This window comes from Theropithecus gelada, chromosome 1 (genome assembly GCF_003255815.1).
Source record: "Theropithecus gelada isolate Dixy chromosome 1, Tgel_1.0, whole genome shotgun sequence".
Taxonomy (NCBI): domain Eukaryota; kingdom Metazoa; phylum Chordata; class Mammalia; order Primates; family Cercopithecidae; genus Theropithecus; species Theropithecus gelada.
In genome coordinates this window covers 97,914,606-97,936,514 of record NC_037668.1, presented here as the reverse complement: position 1 = coordinate 97,936,514, position 21,909 = coordinate 97,914,606, and the positions used below count along the sequence as shown (strand labels likewise).

General features: G+C 34.9%; 1 protein-coding gene across 3 annotated transcripts in view; it reads right to left on the bottom strand.

The window, feature by feature from the left end:
* LRRC7 (leucine rich repeat containing 7) overlaps positions 1 to 21,909 on the bottom strand; it is a 556,840-nt gene that overhangs the window by 51,230 nt on the left and 483,701 nt on the right. The gene's annotated exons all lie outside the window — the stretch shown is intronic.

The following is a 21,909-nucleotide window of genomic DNA, read 5'->3' as shown; positions in this document are numbered from 1 at the left end:
TCTCTTGGGCTATAGGCTGTGATGAATGACGTTGGGGAATGACAGCTGTAGAAAGCAAAGAATTAACACAGTTTTTTGTAAAGTTAAACAAACGTAAATGACAAGACATCTAGAGGGACAATAATGGTTCAGAAGGACTATAAAGAGGAAGTTGTTTTTTACTGGCACAAAGGCTTGAGAAAAGTAATAAGGATGTTCATGATGAAGTTCAAAGAACTGATGAAAATGCAGAAAATGTAAGAGATTAGACTTATTCATGCAGAGGGTTAGCTGTGAGAACACTGACTCATACTGAAGGGAAATTTGAACATGAAGGTTTCTGTAAAGCTTGTGCTACACATTTTGAATAGTAAAAAGAAACAGAGAAGATCTGACATTTGTTTGGAACTTTCAAGGGGAAGTTGGTTGTAAAAAATAACAAGTATTTGAGGAGAAGAGTGATGGAATATGTTGTTTTGAAGTTGACCCCCTAAAAACTGTCAAAGTTTACAGGGAAAACTCCAATATCTATAGGACCCAAGAAAATACTTATGTCAAAAACCACAGAAAAGAATTGTTGATTTGATAGCAAATGGCACTGTTCATGCAAAATTCATCCCACAGCAAATCAGGCTTATTATATGAAAGTTGGAAGTATTTGGGAGGTTTTGTATAATATAAAAGACATAGCTTTATCACTGTAAAAATGATTTGGTTTACGCCGTTCTTTTAAAAAAGAGTGTTAGACTGAGAAGTGTATTATGTTACCCAATTTGGTCATCTGTTTTATTACCCATCTTGGCTCTTGAACCACCTGGGCTTGCTTCCAAAAATCAAACACTGCCTTAAAAGATTACAATTACGCCACTGAGAATGTTCAAAAGAACATAATTCATTCTCTAAAATTAAATCCAAAAGAGTTCTTAAAATGTGTGGAAGCAGAATCATCTCCAAAACATATTTTACTTACTGATTTCGAGGAATTAGCACTCGTATAAATAAGTCAGTATCAGTAATTTTATAAAACAACAATAACAACAAAACCCAGGCCTATTACTTTCTATTCACATCATGTTTTCCGTGGCACCCCCACTTTTTTTAAAATGCAGGTTAGTTGTTAAAAATTAGGCCAGTAGGACATCTGCTTCCAGGTAGATGGGGTAGATGTACTTTGCCCTATTTCTTCCATGAAGTACAACTAAAAAACCTTGGGCATTACACATAAATGTAAGAAGACTATGAATAATAAAGAGAAGGCAGACTAGCTAGGGACCTGGGGAACAAGTCACAGCATGGTGGTAAGTTCTCTGGGCTTATTTTTGTGTCACATATCACAGACTTGGAGCTGAAGAAGCAGACAATCTGAAAATACCAATAAGTATAAACAATGCTCCAACAAAAGTCTACTCTCTCTAACCAATGAATAGGAAAGATGCAGTCTAACAAGACAGAATGCTTTTAGACAATAACTCCTCCACTGAACACCATAGAGAAAAACTGTAGCCCTACCCCGAACAATGCCAGCAAAAGTCAAGTGTTGAACCTAGACTTCTACCCTTGTGAGGATGTCACAAGGCACACAAACACTTTTGCTAGAGTGGTGTTAGGAAAGGCAAGTAGGTGCACAGCATTCATTCCCATCAACTAGTAATAAGCCCCTCTTCTTCAGTGGTGTCAGTGGTGACCACACAAGGAGTTTGGACTTCCACTCCTACCCAGCAGTAATGAAGCACCCTTTACCTTACTAATGAGGTGGTGTCAGAGAAGGCCTAGTAGAGAGTCAAGACTTTCCCCATCATCCAGTGGTAATGATGCTACCCCCACTAAATGGAGACCATGTGGGGAGATGAAACTTCCATCCTCACTTAGCAATGATAAAGAGCCTTTGACTCAACTGTCACTGGAAGCTGAATTGGAAAATTGGACTTCTACCTTCACCTGGCCATAACAAGGCGGCACCACACCCTTCCCCAACTGGAGTGGTATCAGAGAAAGGCAGCTAAAACAGAAGCTTTAAGTAAGATACAGAGTTTTATAACATAATATAAAAGTGCCCAGGTTTTAATAAAAAAATCACTCATCATACCAAGAATCAGGAAGATCTCAAACCAAATAAAAAAAGACAATCGACAGATGCTCATACTGAGAGGACAAAGATGTTAGAATTATCTTACTTTTAAGACAGCCACTTAAAAATGCTTCCATGATCAATTACACACACACACTTGAAACCAAAGGAAAACTGGAAACCTTCAGCAAAGAAATATAAAGTCTCAGCAAAGATCTCGGGCATTGTAGCTCAACCCTATAACCCCAGCACTTTGGGAAGCCGAGGCAGGTGTATCAGTTGAGGACAGGAGTTCAAGATCAGACTGGACAACATGGCGAAACCCTGTCTTTTAAGAAATAAAAAAACTTAGCCAGGTGTGGTGATGTGTGCCAGCTACTCGGGAGGCTGAGGTGGGAGGATCACCTGAGCTCAGGAGGTCCAGGCTGCAATGAGCTCTGATCACATCACTGCACTCTAGCCTGGGAGACAGAGTAAGACCATGTCAGTAAAAAATACATAAAAATTAAAAAGAGTCTCAGGAAAGAAACAGAAGATATAAAGAAGAAACAAATGGAGATTTTAGAGCTGAAAATAAATAACAAATCAAAAACTCAGTCAGTGAATAGGTTTAACAGCAGATTGTAGAAAACAGAGGAGAGAAACAGTGAACTGGTAGACAGGACAATATAAATTATTCAATCTGAATAACAGAGAGAAAACACGTTGACAAAAATATAAGCAGAGTCTTAGGGACCTGTGGGACTATACAAAAGTTCTAATAATCACGTTATCATGAGGAGAGAAGAAAGGAGTTGGGGCTGAAAAATTACATGATAAAATAATGGCTTAAAATTCTGAAATTTGGTAAGAGAAATAAACTTACAGATTCAAGAAGCAAGAATTCAATAAGCAAGCAAGAAGCAGATTCAAGAAGTAAGAGTTCCATATAGAACAAACCCAAGGAAATCTATGAATAGACTCTGATATAGTTTGGCTGTGTCCCCACCAAAATCTCATCTTGAATTGTAATCCTCACAATCCCTATAATCCTCACATGTCAAGGGCGGGACCAGGTGGAGGTAACTGGATCATGGGGGCAGTTTCTCCTATGCTGTTCTGATAGTGAGTGGGTATTATGAGATGTGATGGGTTTATAAGCATCTGGCATTTCCCCTGCTTGCAGTCAGTCTGTCCTGCCACCCTTTGAAGAAAGTGCCTGCTTCTCCTTTGCCTTCCACCATGATTGTAAGTTTCCTGAGGACTCCCTAGCAATGTGGAACTGAGTCAAGTAAATCTCCTTCCTTTATAAATTACCCAGTGTTGGGTATTACTTCATAGCAATGTGAGAATGCACTAATATAGACACACTATAATTAAACTTCTGAAAACTAAAGACAAGAAAAAATCTTAGAAGCAGCCAGAGGAAAAATCGACACCTCACATATAGAGGAAGAAGACTGCATAACAGTGGGTATCTTATTGAGAACCATGGATGACAGAAGTAGTGGCTTAATATTTTCAAAGGCAGAAAGAAAAGAACTGTCAGCCTGAAATTCTATACCTGTGAATATATTCTTTAGCTATGAAAGGGAAATCAAAAGACGCTCTCAAGTGCAAGAAAACAAAGATAATTTGTTGCTACCAGACCTATCTTAGAATAATGTCTAAAGGATGTTTCCTAAATAGAAAGGAAACGGTAAAAGAAAAACCTTGTAACATTAGGAAGAAAGAAAGAACATGGTAAGAAAATATACAGGTAAATGCAATGAGCTTTTTTTCCCTCCTGAATTTTTGAAATTATGTTTCATGATTGAAGTAAACATTATGTCACCATCTGATATGACTTTAAATGCATGCAGAGGAAATATTTAAGACAATTATTCACAGAGGAGGATGAACATAATGGGTTTCTGTACTTCACTTGAACTGGTAAACAATGACACCAGTAGACGCTTGTAAAATATGTATATATAATGTAATACCAAGAGCACCCACTAAAAAAAGCTATAGAAAGAGACATACTAAAAATGTTATAAATATAAAATACTCAAAACTAACTATATAACACTAAAAACAGTATAAATAAAAATGGAATTCTGAAAAATGTTCAGCTGGCCTGCAGGAAGGAAGAAAAAGAAAACAGAAAAGCTAAAAAAAAACCAAGCATAAACAGAAAACAAAAGATTAAGTTGAGACTTAAATCTTAATGTATCAATTCTTACTTTAAACGTAAGAAATCTAAATACACGAATTCAATTGATAGATTTTGGCACAGCAGATTAAAGAACATTACTTAACTATATGCAGATTATAAGAAATCACTTCAAATATAATGATATGGGCAGGTAGAAAGTAAAAGAATCTAAAAAGATACATCATGCAAATATTAATGAAAGAAAAGGAAAATGGCTATATTAATACCAGACAAAGTAGACTTCAGTGCAAACAAACCTTTATGAGAGACAGAGAGGGATTTTATATAATGAAAAACGATTCAATTCACCAAAAAAAGTAGCAATCCTACATGTGTACACATTAAACAACAGAGCTGCAAATATTTTAAGCAAAATTGATAGAACTGAAAGAGAAACAGAAAAATCTAAATGTTAGTCAAATTTAACACCCTTCTCTCAATAGCTGATGGAAAAACTAGGCTGAAAATTATAAAAAATGTAGAATTCAACAATACCATTAACTAATCATATCCAATTATCACTTATAGAATACAGATTCTCTTCAAGTTCCTATAGAATATTTATGAAGATAGATCATATCCCGAAACAGACAACAAAATTCAACAAATTTAAAATAATTGAAATAATATAGAATGTGTTCTTTAACCTTAATGGAATCAAACTAAAAATTAGTAATAGAAAAAACAAAAATCTTCAAACAGTTGAAAACTAAACACACACTTCTAAATAATCCACAGTTCAAAGAGGACATCTCAAAGGAAGTAAATTAATATTTTAAACTCTAAGTAGGTGAAAGTACAATATATCAAAATTCATGGAACAGCTAGAGCAGTGCTGAAGAAAATTAATAGCAGTAAATTGCATGTATTAGAAAAAAAGATGTATCAAGTTAATCACTAAGCTCCCATGTCAAGAGCCTAGAAAAAAGAAAAGCAAAATAAACCCAAAGCAAATGAAAGGAAGGAAATTAATAAACAGAAGAGTAAAAATCAATGAAATTGAAAATGAATAACAACTGACAAATTAATGAAACAAAGAGTGGTTTCTTTGAAAAAATCAATAAAATCAACACACTTCTAGCAAGACTGGAAAGAAGAAAAGAAGGAAGACACAAATGAACCAAAATTAGGAATGAAGAGAGGATATCACTAAGACCCTTTAGACATAATAATAAAAAGGTAATACTACAAACAACTCTACATACATACATTTGACAACTCTAATGAAATGGACTACTTCCTTGAAAAACACAAACTACCACAGCTCACCCAATATAAAATATAGATAATTTGAACAGCCCTACAACTATCAAGAAATAAAATCAGTAATTTAAAACTCCCAGGAAAAAAATATCCAGACCCAGATTGTTTCACTGGACATTTCTACCAAATATTTAATTAAGAATTCTCCAGCTTGGGCAAAATAGTAAGACTCCATCTCTAAAATTTTTAAATAAAATATTAGCCAGGGTGGTGGTGCAGACCTGCCATCTTAGCTACTCGAGAGGTGGAAGTAGGAGGATCACAGTGAGCTATGATTGTACCACTGCAATCCAGCCTAGGCAACAGAATGAGACTGTTTCAAAAAAGAAAAAAGAAAAATTCATACCAATTCTATGTAATCTATTTCAGAAAATAAAAGAGAGAACACTTCTTTATTTTATGAAACAAACATTACCCTGATACCAAAAAACAAAACAAAACAAAACAAAAAACCAAAACAAAGAAATAAAGGAATAAACAAAGGAAGGAAGTAGGGAAGAAAAAACCCCTATAAACCAATATCCATCTTGAATATAGATGCACAAATCCTTAATAAAACATTGGCAATGAAAATTTAGCAATATATAAAAAGAATTATATACCATGACCAAGAGATGTTTATTCTAGTGATACAAAACTTGTTCAATATTTGAAAATCAACCAGTGTAATGCACCATATTAATGGGCTACAGAAGAAAAATTGTGATCATATCAATGGAAGCAGAAAAAGTATTTGACGGAATTCAACATCCATTCATGATTAAAGTGTTCAGAGAAATAGGAATAGAGGGGGAACTTCCTCTACTCAATAAAGAGCATCTACAAAAATGTATAGCTAATATACTTAATGGCAAAAAACCAAATGCTTTACCACTAAGATCGGGAGCAGACATAAATGTACACTATCACTGCTCTTATTCAGCATAGTGCTGAAAGTTGTAGTCGGTGAAATAATGGAAGAAAAGGAAGTAAAACACATGAAGATTGAAAAGAAAGAAAGAAGCTGCTCTTATTTACAGATGACATTGTCTAGATAGAAAACTCAAAAGAATCAGCAACCAAAAAAATCTAAAACTAATGAGTGAGTTTAGCAAGGTCATGGGATACAAGATAAACATACACAAATCAAGTGTATTTATGTATGCTAGCAATGAACACATGGACACCAAAATTTAAAATGCAATACCATACATAATCATTCAAAAATGCAATACTTAGGTATAAATTAAGCAAAGCTTGTATAAAACTTATAAGCTTAAAACTGCACTTATATGCTGATGAAGATATCCAAGGAGATTTAAATAAGTGGAGAGATAGACTATACTTATGGAATGAAAGACTTAAAAACTAAAGATTCTCTCCAAATTGATATACCAGTTTAATTCTTACCAAAATTCTAGCAAGATTTATATCTTAATACATATGATTATTCTAAAATTCAGAAAGACAATGAATCTACAATAGCTAAAACAACTTTGAAAAAGAAGTATAGAGAGGAATCAGTCTATCTATTTTGAAGTTTATTAGAGTTGTAATCAAGAAAGATCATGTGTTACTGTATTTGCAGAGGAATAGACACATAGACTAATGAAATAGAGCAGAGAACTGATAAATAGATCGACAAAAATATGTCCAAATGATTTGAGACAAAGATGCAAAAGCAATTTAATGTAGGAAAGAATCTTTGCAACAGATAATGCTGGCCCAGTTTGACAGCCACAAGCACAATAATTGAACTTCGACTTATGTCTCATGTCTTATATCAAAATTAACCCAAAATAGATCACAGACTTAAATGTTAAATGCTAAGAGAATGAAAAAAAGTCAAGCTACAGAGTTGGAGAAAATACTTGTAAATCATGTATCTGATAAAGGATAGTACCTAGAATATATGAAGAACTCTCAAGCTCAACGGTAAAAAGCTAAACAATCCATTTAGAACACGGACAAAAGGTACGAAGAGACATTTTACCAAACAGGATATTCAGATAGAGGCAAATAAGTACATAAAAAGATGTTCAACATTATTTGTCATTATGGAAATTCAAATTAAAACCACAATATTTGCATAATTCACCTCATAATCTGAGTTAATTTTCATTAAGTGTATATATCACTACATACCTAACAGAATGACTAAGACAAAACACAGTGCCAACACCAAATGCAGGAGATGATGAGGAAAAACTAAATTACTCACATATTGCTGCTGGCAATGTCAAATGGTAGAGCCACTCTCGAAAAATGTTTGGTAGTTTCTTTACAAACTGAACATGCAAGTACCATATGATCCAGCAGTTGTATTCCTGGGCATTCATCCCAGAGACTTATGAAGACAGGTTCACACAAAAAGGTGCGCACAGATGTTTATAGCAACTTTCTTCATAGTAGCCAAAGACAGAAAATAACCCAGATATCATTCCATGGGTAAATGATAGACAAACTGTGATATATCCACACCATGGAATACTACTTGGCAATAAAAAGGAAAGAACTATTGACACATACAACAACCTGAATAAATCTCCAGAGAAGTATGCTGGAAAAGCCAATCCCAAAAGGTTACATACATACAGACCCCATTTATATAGCATTCTTGAAATGGCAAAATTAAAGAAATGAAGGGGATTACAGAAATGTCAGGAGTTAATTAAAAAATAATTATACACACAGTACAGATAATATAGTCTTTGGAGTCAAACGAACCTGAGTTTTATTCCTTGCTTTATCACTTTTTAGTTATGCAATCTTATGCAAGGTACCTAAGATTTCTGCTTATCAGATGCAAATGCAGATATAATAATTAGTGCTTAAGAGAATATTGTGAAGATTAAAGAAGATAATGTAATACACTGAGTGTATTGCTTGGGATATAGCACTCTAATGGCAATGAGAACAAAAAGTTCTTATCTGCAGTGCAAAGAGTGAAGGTCTAACTGTCTGGCTACAGCAATAAATAACCACTGGAAAAAACTGATTTTAAACCTGTTGTAATTAATCAATAACAACTTGCTTTAGAAACTGCACTTGAAAGTCAACCAGTCAGCAACAGTCTGACTCAAGTAACCACGCTTCTCCCAGTGAAAGTTTTGCCAACTATTCTTAAATAGTCTAACTTCTGAAAATCCACCAATCACTGAGCTCCTTGCTTCCTGAAATCCTATTTAGCTCAGAGAGGTTGTACCTTGCAAGTTATTTGTATGCAAGCAGTAAATTATGCATTCTGTTTCAGATGTTGAGACATGGCCTCTTTTATGGATGGGGACAGAATATATAATAACTAACTAAATACATTCTGCCATAAGTCAAGATGATACTACTTACTCTGCACTATTAACATGACTAATATTTTAGGTTGCTGTGATTCATCTTTGTTTTTTCACCCCTAGATATCTCCATCCCCATCATTGTAGATGTTTTTAATACAATCATCTAGGTAAAGAGAGGAGTCGGTATTCATGGATAACTAATTCAAAGAGATGATAACTCATGACTTTGGTCTCATTAACAACGTATTGTTAGGAACAAAGCTAAATGAAAGTTAGCTTATCCATAATTCATATAGATTTATATCCAAAATAATAAAAATTATAATAGCTACCATTAATTAAACACTTATATAACAGGCACTGTGGTAAGTATTTTACATCATAATCATGGTTAATTTTCAAAGCCACTCTATAAGATAAGCATCATTGTCTTTTCTTCTTAGATGGGAAAACCGAGAAGCAAAGTTTAATATGCTCAAGGTCCAATAAAGACAAAGTTAAGGTGAACATTTCTCCTGAACTTTTGCTTAAAAGAAAACAGAAGACAAGATCTTAGTAAGAACTAAGAAAAAAAGGTGAGTTTTTTTTTTATTACAGTTTACTACATAGTTTAGTGTATCACCTATGCAAGGTACCCTGTATTAGTGTAATTATCATTTTGCTGGACGTGTCAATATTCAGTGCAGTTGTATCACTTTCACAGGTAGTTTTGGTGACAGGACTCAGGCTATCTTGTGGAAAACGGTGACAGCATCAACCAAGAAGCATTGACAGAAATCACAGAGAATATACTCAAGAAGTCTGATGTACTATGTTATTGAGAAATGAAATTAACAAAATGAACTAAATTCAATATGAAGAAGAGGCCTCTAGTGCTTAAGAGACCTTTTAAAGTTTATATTGTGCTTAGTCCTCCTGATTCTTTTTGTTCTGAGATTCACAAAGGTCAATAAAGAACTTGTAAATGTTTCAGATTAAAGAACATGAAGGTTTGGAAAACAGATGCATTTCAAAATCTCTAAAAATTCTGATTTGCGTAGACCAATAAAAACAAATTGAAGATGACTCAAACATTATTTTAAAAAATGTGACTAGTGCTTGAGTTTCTTTCTTTTGAAAATGTAACAACAAAAAAATACCAAGCCGTGCCAAAAAGTACTAGTTACATATATATCAAATATATTCCTGGTGTTGAGGTTATTTAATATTTCAATGGGCTATGCTATAATGTCTTCTGATTTTTTTTTGTTGGGTGGGGTGTGTGGGATAAAATATATGAGGGGAATAATTAGTGGGTAGAGTAGGCTGTATACCCAGACAACACTGGATTCCAATCCTTATCTCTCAGTTTCATACACCTAACTCCACGCCCCATAAAGTTGTGAAGATGATATGAGAGTGTTTTGCATGTTAAGCATCTTAGTACAGTGCCTACTGTATGTACTGTAGATATTCTTTTTCTGATTATAACAACCTATTAAGCTGAATCTTTTCATCCTGTTTTACTTGTATTTAGGCCAGCTCGATGCCAAAATCTATGTTCTTCCATGTCAGTGCCAGAAGACAAACTTGCACAAATATATGGAAGGAAGCTCTGCAGCTTAAAATAAAGGGGGCAGGAAGATGTTCCTTCTGTCCTGGGGTTTTGGTGACATTTCATCCTGGTGGCATACCGCAGTAGTTTTAGAGGGCATTCAAAATATTTGCTGATCTTGAATTTTTTGGGAGTCAGATACTGGTAATATAAGTGTCTCCAATGACAGATAAAAAATGAGGTGGTAGGACCTTTCATTTCAGTGTAAGTGTCTTAGCATAGCCGCTGGCTGATATACAAAGGCAGTCATCTGTGGCATATTGAATCTCTATAAGTACATTCTCCTATGATTAAATGTCAACCAACAAAACATAGCTACGGATTTAGGAAATTATTAACCAAAATTAAAAAACAATGGAGCATCCTTAGTAGCTGAATGATGAAACTGAGGATGAGTCTACACTTTTCAACCTATGGTTTGTTTTGTGATGATGCTGACGTATATTCCCAAAATGGAAGATGTTAACAATAACGATAAAAGTTTGACAACAATTTATTTCACCCATAAGATTTCTAAGAACCTACAGCTAATAGAGTAAGTCAGATAAAGACCAAGTGGCAAGAAATGGAATCTTATAATTTTGACATCTCTATCTGGCAACTATCCTTGATCTCTGCCAGTTCATCTCAACCAGGAACATTTTTATGGCATTGGATTAATTCCATATTTTTGCTTTTAGATTTCTCCCCAAAGACAGCATAAATGCTATTGAGTTATTTCAATTTTCTGGAGAACAGTCATTTGTTTTTAAGGAACATCTATGTCAAATATTGATGGAGTAAGTACTTTAATCTGCCAGTTTTTCTATTGCTTTAATCTGTGGCAAGTTTATTTTCTGCCTCTGACTTAATAGCTTTTTGACAGACATTTTTGGGGTTTACACTTTTATTAAGGAAATAATTTAGAGTAAGACTGGGTGAGAACAATCCCCGATTTTGTGACGGTGATGTCCTTCAATACTGCAGACAGCTGTATTGTTGCACTGGTATTAGGAAATAAAGGTATGCTTTGTGAGTTAAAGAATAATGTTGTCTTGAGAAAAATCCAATACAAAAGTGACTGTAAATTAAACAGTATTTTATTCAGCTGTCATTTTTGCTTTCAGTTAGAGGTTTTTTTCCATTCACATTTTCACAACCTCCTATCCCCGCTATTTCTGAGAACAAGTCTAATAACAATAGAAATAGAATGAGCTTTAAAAACACCCATGAATTAAATAATACTAAAATCAATCAATTAGAAATATATTATCCTAGCTCTTCAGATTAACAAAATAAATATTTGAAATGGATTGTTAAATAAATTGTTTCACTGATTTCTTCAAATCATTTTTCCTGATTCAACTGCTATTATTAAGTCATGGAGCTGCCTCTGAAAGGTCTCATTTTCATGGAATTTTTGATTTCCTCCAGGTCATGTACTTTGGTTTATTTGGCATTGGCTAATAATTATTAACAAGCAAGTCTACATATGTATATACCATCTCTATCTTATATCAATAATTTGCAGTTGCGGGGACAGTGACTCTAATTGGACGTGTTTAGTCTTATTTTCCCAAGTATAGCAAAAGGTATGGCTCTACTGATTTTCTGCAAAAAAAATAACATGGTAATATATAAATTAAGATATGTTTTAAAAGAGTACCTGGAATTCATCTGAATGAGATTACTGGCAAAGTTATGTAAAAGGAGTGCAACTTGATTTAAGCCTGCAGATATTCATATAATTGTTCTTTGGATTGTTCTGCACAATATAATTTTTACAACCTCAACAGTGCATTTTTATTTTGTTCCAGAGCAATAACTAATGTTACCGCCATAAAGACCATACTGAAACAAGTTTAGTAGGGATGCAGGCATACATTTGATAGGCAGGGAAAGTAAAGGGGTGTCTTAATATATTACTAATGTATCATTAATATAAGCATCAGAAATCTCAAAAGCCTCCTATTGGTGTTTGGTGGGTGCCTAACAATGTTGTCAATAACTGACCACTAATCAAAAGTTCTATAAGGTATAATTTTCATCTACCTACCTCTTCTTCTCCTAATCTGTCCTAACTTGGAGGATGTTTGTGTGACAGTGGTTGATTGCCTCTCAGGTGACCGGTATGATTGTAACTACTACTTAAAAGTTCCTTTTCAACCAGAGGTGAAATTAAAGAGTAGGTACTTATTAGCCACACAAATAATTCAGTTCTAGGTTATTTCTAGATACCAAAACTCCAAGGAAAGTAGAGTTGCATTTCTGTGGATCTAAAGAGTCATTTTCAAAGTCTCACTGGAGATGAAGGCTCTTTTTATTTGGACACATTTGGTATCTTCCCACTTTTCCACTTTTTTATGTCCTGAAAAAAATGGCTTTTGGTCAGGAGAAAAACTGCATAATTTCTCTTTAAGAAATGTCTCTCCAGGGGCTACAGATTGTGCTAAACATTTTTTAAATTAAAAATTATAATTACATGATTTAATCAATTTGGCCTTTCACTGAACTCATTTCTTGTTTCTGGGCAGAGCTTACCGACAGTGAATGCATTTGGCCGCTGTCTCTTGAAGCTACTTTTCCTCAGCAGCCTCAGCAGAATATGTTGTTACCACAGGTACCAATGCAGTCTTTACATTGCTTGACACAAAGTTCTAAGTGACACCACCAAAAGGAGGGTAGGGGAAGAAGATGAGAGAAACAGAGAATCTCCACCTACCTACTGAGTCAAAAGATCCCTTTTCCTAGCATTTAGAAAGCTGTTTGGAATTGAGAATGACTCTCTGTAAGGAACTCCAATTTGTTTCTGAGTTTTAGTGACTGCCTAGTCTACCAGAAACAACATTTACTCCGATCAGTGAAAAATTTGTTACTGTCGGAGGAGAAAAATGAGGCTTGGGAAAGAGAACCAGGAAAGAGAAGTCTCATGATTGAGACTGGTATTACTCCCAGTGATGGAGAAGATTGTTCTCATTTGCTTATGGACCAATGAAGTAAAGACATTACTCCTGGGGGTTCTTCACTGTTAACAACATGCATTTCTTTGGGAGGGAAAAAGTACAAAGCCTAAGGCAAAAAACAATTCTATTTGACATATTTGCTTCTGTACAAAAGGAAAATTTAGTTACAGCATTGACAATCACTCAGGTTTTAGAATCATTTTTCAGTTTCAATTTTACTCTAAACCAGAACAGATATTCTTGACTTTGAGGTTAACGGAAATAAGAAACAATTCTATTTCTGCATCTCTTATATGTAATGTTTACCTGGGTGATTTTTGTATCTGCTTCTTCCACATCTTGACTTGCTTGCTTACAGCCTCATGATGTACTCTACTTTCTGCCATCTATTTTTTTCCCCAATATTTAAATCCTCATCTCTCTCTCTCATCTATTTCAGACTTTTTTCTATTTCTATGTAAATAAGCTACATTCTCCCCAACTTTTGACGTAAGGGACCTCAACAGCACAATGCCTAGTCTCAGTTAAATTACAAAAGCCAAAAATTATAGTTACTTTTATTCCAGTTCTACATACACAGAGTACTGATAACAATATTTCTTTTCAGTGGAAAACAATTTCAATAAATTTACTTTTCAGTGACTGTAATTTAACGATTATCTTTTTTTGGGGGGAGGGGAGAATGGAGTTTTGCTCTTGTCACCCAGGCTGGAGTGCAGTGGTATGATCTCAGCTCACTGCAACCTCCCCTTCCTGGGTTCAAGTGATTCTCATGCCTCATCCTCCCCAGTAGCTGAGACTACAGATGCACACCACCATACCTGGCTAATTTTTTGACATTTTTAAAGTAGAGATGGAGTTTTGCCATGTTGGCCAGGCTGGTCTCAAACTCCTGGCCTCAAGTGATCTGCCTGCCTCGGCCTCCCAAAGTGCTAAGTGCTGGGAATACAGGTGTGAGCCACCACAACTGGTCATGATTATCTATTTTAGATATTTATAAAATAATAAAATGCATTTATTTAAATTTCTAGATATATAGGTTAAGGTGATTTTTCTTAAGTTGTACTTTTAAATATCTTTTAAATAAGTTGTACTTATTTTAAATTACATTGGTTTATTCTGGTCTTCTGAAAAGTTTTTTATAATAGACTGACTTATATTACCAAGTAAAATCCCCGTAGAAATTTGATCCAGTTTGGGAAGAATCAATATTGTGAAAATTGCCATACTGCCCAAGGTAATTTATAGATTCAATGCCATCCCCATCAAGCTACCAATGACTTTCTTCACAGAATTGGAAAAAACTGCTTTAAAGTTCATATGGAACCAAAAAGACCCCACATTGCCAAGACAATCCTAAGCCAAAAGAACAAAGCTGGAGGCATCACACCACCTGACTTCAAACTATACTACAAGGCTACAGTAACCAAAACAGCATGGTACTGGTACCAAAACAGAGATATAGACCAATGGAACAGAACAGAGCCCTCAGAAATAATACCACACATCTACAGCCATCTAATCTTTGACAAATCTGACAAAAACAAGAAATGGGGAAAGGATTCCCTATTTAATAAATGGTGCTGGGAAAACTGGCTAGCCATAAGTAGAAAGCTGAAACCGGATCCTTTCCTTACTCCTTATATGAAAATTAATTCAAGATGGATTAGAGACTTAAATGTGAGACCTAAAACCATAAAAACCCTAGAAGAAAACTTAGGTAATACCATTCAAGACATAGGCATGGGCAAGGACTTCATGTCTAAAACACCAAAAGCAAAGGCAACAGAAGCCAAAATTGACAAATGGGATCTAATTAAACTAAAGAGCTTCTGCACAGCAAAAGAAACTATCATCAGAGTGAACAGGCAACCTACAGAATGGGAGAAAATTTTTGCAATCTACTCATCTGACAAAGGGCTAATATCCAGAACCTACAAAGAACTCAAACAAATTTACAAGAAAAAAAACAAACAACCCCATCAAAAAGTGGGCAAAGGATATGAACAGATACTTCTCAAAAGAAGACACATTCATACAGCCAACAGACACATGAAAAAATGCTCATCATCACTCGCCATCAGAGAAATGCAAATCAAAACTACAATGAGATACCATCTCACACCAGTTGGAATGGCAGTCATTAAAAAGTCAGGAAACAACAGGTGCTGGAGAGGATGTGGAGAAATAGGAACACTTTTACACTGTTGGTGGGATTGTAAACTAGTTCAACCATTGTGGAAAACAGTGTGGCGATTCCTCAAGGATATAGAACTAGAAATACCATATGACCCAGCCATCCCATTACTGGGGATACACCCAAAGGATTATAAATCATGCTGCTATAAAGACATGCACACGTATGTTTATTGCGGCACTATTCATAACAGCAAAGACTTGGAATCAACCCAAATGTCCATCAGTGACAGACTGGATTAAGAAAATGTGGCACATATACACCATGGAATACTATGCAGCCATAAAATGTCCTTTGTAGGGACATGGATGCAGTTGGAAACCATCATTCTCAGCAAACTATCGCAAGGACAAAAAACCAAACACCGCATGTTCTCACTCATAGGTGGGAATTGAACAGTGAGATCACTTGGACATGGGAAGGGGAACATCACACACCGGGGCCTATTGTTGGGAGAGGAGAAGGGGGAGGGATAGCATTAGGAGATATACCTAATGTAAATGTCGAGTTAATGGGTGCAGCACACCAACATGGCACATGTATACATATGTAACAAACCTGCATGTTGTGCACATGTACCCTAGAACTTAAATTAAAAAAAAAAAAAAAGAAATTTGATCCAGTTATTTTAAAGCACAAATGATGATTTGGCCACATGGTTGACAGAAAAACAATTTATGATTTTCAAAAGGTATTTTAGATCTTACCTTTCTAATTTTTTATAGAAAGAAACATTGAAATGTATTACATTAAAAAACATGACAAATGACACAATTAAAATAAGAAATGAATATTCCTCCTGATAAGCTTAATTAAAAAATCTTAAAAAAAGTATTTTAGAAAAAGCAAAAATTACAATTTGGGGGTGGGGTGGGGTAAAGGAAGAATAATAAGAACATGAAAATGACCACACACACACACACACACACACACACACTTTCTTCTAGTTTCTTCTTCTTCTGATAAATTCCTAGATATGTCCCAGAGATGACAATCCTGGCAATCCTGAAGTGCTTCATATCTGAATTGATATTGTAGATGTGAGAAAATCACAGGCAAGTTCAGCATAAGAGGTAAGTTTGTGAGCCAAGACTAATCAGCAAATTTTTAAAGCTTTCCTCTTCCTCTGAGTCCATCCTGATACTGACCCTTGTTAGCCATCTTTATTACTCCAACTGCCAAGTCATGCACTTAACCTAGAACACTCAGGGAGGGAACAGACACTCAGGGTGGAAAGAGTCACTGATGCTAAAGGAGACCTTTGAATGCCTAGTCTTTTGTTACTAAAGAATTTTCAGATTTTAAAATGCTAGGATTTTATAGTTTCTTGGTTATCCATTCTAGAAGGGAAATGTTTGGTTTCAATGGTTTTAATATGTCACTGTAGCCTTTTAGCTGCAATGTTTTTCTGCTCCATCATTCTAACATACCCTTGCAGATATTATCCTTTAATTTTACATTTTACAGATAATCAACGTGTTTAAGACTCCTAATTCTTTTAAAAGAGTATCATTTTAGAATTAGGGCAAAACAGCCTTGTCATCCCTATAGAGGATTTGACCAAATCAGAGTGCAATATCTGAATTTAAAATAACATGTTTTTGCATTTATCTTTTATAATATCACTTTCATATTATTTTCTGTTACATATTGGAGGGAAATATAAAATGATAAGTTATCCATGTGAGCTTGGCAAATAACCTAATCTCTGAGTATGAGTTTCTTCTTTAACAAAATAATAGTGCTTACTTCATATAGTTGCTGTGAAAGTTAGATAAAGAAATATGTTAAAGCATTTAACACACTGCCTTATGTAAAAATTTAATATATGGAACCAAATATTGTGACTATAGTGACTGTGGCATAATCTGATAGACTGTAGGAGTAACAGAAGAGATGTAATAGGACCCTAAAATACAAACTCTCCTTCTGAAACCATGGTTGTTTTCAGCAATTGCAAAATTTTTAAACAGCAGTTCTTAAAGTATTCATATAATACTGCCTGGAATTTTGGGTGGGGGATTTACATAGCTATAAAATGTTCTTCTAGCAGTGAATCCTAAACTTTTTACACTAACAGACATCAAAATTTGAGATTTTGGGCCGGACATGGTGGCTTTCGCCTGTAATCCCAGCACTTTGGGAAGCTAAGGCAGGCAGATCACTTGAGGTCAGGAGTTTGAGACTAGGCTGGCCAACATGGCAAAATTCTGTCTCTACTAAAAATACAAAAATTAGCCGGGCATGGTGGTGAATGCCTGCAATCCCAGCTACTTGGGAGGGTGAGGCATGATAATCACTTGAACCCAGGACGGGGAGGCTGAAGTGAGCCGAGATCGTGCCACTGCACTCCAGGGTAGGCGACAGAGCAAGATTATGCAAAAAAAAAATATATATATATATATAGTGACTCTGGGACTGCATAGCAAGAAAGGAATAACATCTACCACCTAATTTTACTCCATTAAAAAAAAAAAAGACAGCATTTAACACTCTTGGCATTTTTCCATCACTTTGTCACTCTCAGGTGCATAGGACAGAAGCAAAATTCTGAGAAATAAACACTTCTTGTCCAATTACTTTATGTGTCTAAGTTTTGGATCCACAGCTTGGAAGATACCCATGTTTGTTCTCTGTAGCGCTTGAAGTGCTGGCTGGCATGGCCATGAGTAACCAAAAATCTATGATAGCCACAACAGAGAGCCACAAGTTCAGTCAAAGACTTTCCATAATTTCCCCCCAAATCCCTACAGTATTACTGTGTTTTCTAATGGCTTAGTTGGAGAAACAAGATTAAAAAAAAAAATCTACAGAGGCTTGGAGAAATAGTCTCAAATCAGACACCGGCTAAGAATTCTTTACCACTTATTCTCCTTTGATTCCCCATTCAATTTATAGTTCACTTTCTATCTTTCCATTCCCATTATGTCTAGCCTAAGTACTCACTCCATAACAACTGCAAAAATAATATTAACTTTTAAAAATGTCATTGTAGAGTCAAATAGAAACCCAATAACTAATAGTACAATTATCGCATCTATTTCAGCAAATTTTGCAGCCCAGGCTAATACTCCCATGACCATTTTTCTTTCCTTAGGTTGATTCTCACTGAATATTAACTTGACTATTCAACTAATATATAATATGTATAATAAACTAAATTTGAATATTTAAAGTGGTCCTTATTTTCTCTACTCTGAGAGGTGATAGGTGGACATATCTATTTATAGGTTCAGGAATCTCAGATTTTAGGCAAAATTGCTATAATATGGGATAATCAGAACCTGCTTATCATAATAGTAGGAAGAAGACACAGTACATTTAGTACATTACTTCTTTCTTGAATTTTATAGGTTTCTTTACTTACCCTTTAATGTAGATTCCTATGGATTCCATCCCATCATTTAAGCAAACTGCTTTTGCTGATATCACCAATAACCTCCTTGTTGCTAAATCCAAGGAGCCTTTAGTCATACTTATCTTGCTTGACGTTTTTGTGCATCATTTGACAGTTGATCATTCCCTCCTAAAAACATTTTTTCCCTCACTGTTTCCAAGGTGCCACTTTCCCTTGTTTTTCCTTTTACATGTTTCTTAGCGGTCATTGAAATTGAGAGCCCCATCTACTCTACTCCAACTGATCAGCCAAAGCCAATCATAAAACTCCATTTCTTTTTCTAGGATGGGAAGTCCTTAGCTATTTTGGGTCAGTGAGATGTAAGATGAGGCTTGTTGAAAGACTCAGGGAAGGAAGGTTTTGCACATAAGAGACAGCTACTGGAAGCTTGCTTCTCTCTCTTGCTGGATTTGAAAGAGGAAGCTTGTATTACCAATCGTCATTGGTAGTAATCTTATAATTATGAGAGAAACCAATTTTAGGATAGAGCCAACAGTGTGGTGGCAGAGCGGAATGGGAAAATAAATCCCTAAGTATTTAATAAGGGAGAACAAAGTACTAAAGTTGAGGCACAGTGTAAACCTCAACTACTTCTCATGTTTAGTGAAGTGTTTCCTTGAAGTTCAACAATGTCTCCCTTGAATTTTCTACAGCTTGCAGTAAAATCACTGTATTGATCCAATCTTTGATTATTTCTTTTCTGCCTATTTTTCCTATGTACTGTACATCTCTTAAATGTTGGTGTTCCATGGAGTTCTGTGTCATCCTTCTGCCTCATTCATGGCTCAATAACACATATTCTGATTATTCCTAAATTTGTATCTCCAGCTAAGATTTCTCTACTGAACTTAGGATAAATATATCCAAACATCCACTGAACATTTCCACTTGGATGCCTTAAAACTACCTCAAATCAACATGTGAAAACCTAAACTCTTCTCTCTTCCTCCACTTCCACCTATTACTCTTTCTGTATTTCCCATCTTAGTGAATGGAACATCATCACTCCCCTGACCAAATTAGAAGCTTGGGTATCAACCTTGGAACTTTTATCTATTTCTATGCCCTATGTCCAATCACAAGATTGTTTTGGCTCTAACATTTATCATGATATTGGATCTATGAATTTGTTATGGTTTGGCTCTGTGTCCCCACCCAAATGTCATGTCGAATTGTAATCCCTATGTGTTGAAGGAGGGACCTGGTGGGTGGTGTTTATATCATGGGAGTGGACTTTCCTCTTGCTCTTCTTGTGATGGAGTTCTTATGAGATCTGTTTGTTTAAAGGTATATAGCACTTCCCCCTTCTCACTTTCTGTCCTACAATCATGTGAAGACATGCTTGCTTCCCCTTTGCCTTCCACTATGATTGTGAGTTTCCTGAGGCCTTCCTAGCTATGCCTCCTATACAGCCTGAGGAACTGTGAGTCAATTAAATCTCTTTTCTGTATAAATTATCCAGTCTCAGGTAGTTCTTTATAGCAATGTGAGAATGGACTAATACAGCATTTCTTTCCATCACCCATTGTTTCCATTTACTTTCACCTGAATTACTATAGAATCTTAACTAGTTTTATTGGCTCCAGTCTTTCTCCTCGCTAATTCATTCTCTGAAAAGCTGTCAGAGGGCTCTTTAAATAAAAATTTGATCATGTCCTTTCTCTGTTTAAAACACTTTATATTCCCATTCTCATTTCCCACAGGATAAATCCCAGCATCATCTGGCTCCTGCATATCCCTCTAGCCTTATTTGACACCACTGCTCTTAGTTTCCTCACTAAACAGGTACCCTTTCCAGGTGGTGTCATAGCCCTGTATCCCATCTTCTTAGCATTAACCACATCATATTATGTTTACCTATGATGCTGAATATTACCCAATAGCCAAATTAATAACATGCATAAAATAAATGCCTGTAAATCAGTGGCATTACCAAATATTTTGGATAAAATAAAATTTGATATTTAATGCATTTTTTGAAAGCACTGAAGTAGTCATCAAGGGAAAAATCACTTAGGTTATAAAGAATGTAAGTATGTAATACATATGTAGGTTACAAAGCACAATTATAAAATGAACACTCATGAGCTTAAAAAGTAGAGTGTAAAGAACCATAATTCAATTTTAGAATTAGAATAGTTCCAACGATAATATCCACTTTCTCCCTGATTCCATCCCCTACCTTACCTTTAGAGATAACCACAGTTCTAAATATTATATTTACCATTTACTTATAATAATAGGTTTCTTATGTACTTATGCCTAAATAATATATTTTGAGTTTTGCTTGTTTTGGGATTTGTAAATATGGTATTACATATTTATGCCATCTCCTGAAACATTTTTCCATTCAAATTATGTTTCTAAAGTTAACACACATTATTGTAATTATAGTTTACTAATTTTCATTGCTTTGAAATATTCCTTTGTGTGATTAACATAATTTATTTACATACTCTCCTGGTGGTAAACATTTGTTTTTTTCCAGTTTTCTGGTATTGGAAACATTTCATATACCCTGAATGACATGTATGATAATTTTTCTACTTTAATACCTTAAGAGGAGAATTGATAGAATGTAGGGTATGTGCACATTCAGCTTTGCAGGAAAATTTGTAACCAAGGTGATGGTGTTTCATATTCCCATAAGAAGTCTAAAAGAGTTTCCACTGCTCTTATACCTACAAACAACTTGTATTTTTCAGGTTTCTTAATTTTTGCCAGTCTAGTAAACATAAATGGCATCTCTTTTGCATTTCCCTGATTGATAAAAAGGTTCAGTTTTGTTTTAGTATTTATTTACCCACCTGATTCCCCTTGTATTTTGCCAGTTTAAAAAAACTGTGTTGTATGTCTTCATTACTGATTTGTAAGAGCTTTAAAAAATATATTTTAGAATACAAATTCTCTCTTCTCTCATATATGTAGCAAGTATCTTATCCCAAGTTGTGGCTTTCTTTTTACTCCTGCTGTGGTAATCTGTTATGTAATATTATAATTACCTCCTTATCACTCAGCACACCT